The sequence below is a fragment of the Chrysochloris asiatica genome, unplaced genomic scaffold, assembly GCF_000296735.1.
Source record: "Chrysochloris asiatica unplaced genomic scaffold, ChrAsi1.0 scaffold00030, whole genome shotgun sequence".
Lineage (NCBI taxonomy): Eukaryota > Metazoa > Chordata > Mammalia > Afrosoricida > Chrysochloridae > Chrysochloris > Chrysochloris asiatica.
In genome coordinates this window covers 6617757-6618349 of record NW_006408548.1, presented here as the reverse complement: position 1 = coordinate 6618349, position 593 = coordinate 6617757, and the positions used below count along the sequence as shown (strand labels likewise).

General features: G+C 46.9%; 1 protein-coding gene across 1 annotated transcript in view; it reads right to left on the bottom strand.

Moving 5' to 3' along the window:
* The window catches only part of GADL1 (glutamate decarboxylase-like 1), a 247673-nt gene that overhangs the window by 39194 nt on the left and 207886 nt on the right, over positions 1 to 593 (bottom strand). The window lies entirely within an intron of this gene.

The following is a 593-nucleotide window of genomic DNA, read 5'->3' as shown; positions in this document are numbered from 1 at the left end:
CCTGGCTTCAGTGACTGGATGATCAGAGCTCAACTCTGATTGAAGAAGAAAGAAGAGGAAAAAAAGAGTAATCTGATACAATTTGATGAACTTGACCCATACCTATTGATGCAGTAGCTCAAAAGGGAATAAATCTTTACAGCAAGGATCATTCCCACCCACTCCACACACAGAGTAGACGGGGATGGGCAACTTGAACATTGGTGACCCAAAATAGGGGGAGCTACAAAGGCAAGGAGTGACTGTCTTACAACCTTTCAAGTGGGAGCCTAGTTTCAGACAGGGCGGGGGAAGGTAGAATCTCCACTGAGTAGTATCCAATCTGTCTGGGTGGCTCTGATGTAAGGAGATGGGGATAGGTCTCTTGTGGTACAATAGTGAATAATTGTTATCAGGACTGACTGTGAAGGTTGGAAATGTAAAGGTAGATGTTTTGTAGTGAAAGGGAGGGAGTAATTGACTTTGTAGTCCAGGAGCGGAGGTCCCTGGGACCATGAAGCGACAAAAGCGGAGTGCAGGACCCTACCCAGAGAAAGAGTGACACTAGAGATGGAGGCAGAGACGATGATGTGGAGAGATGGAGCAGCTGGGGA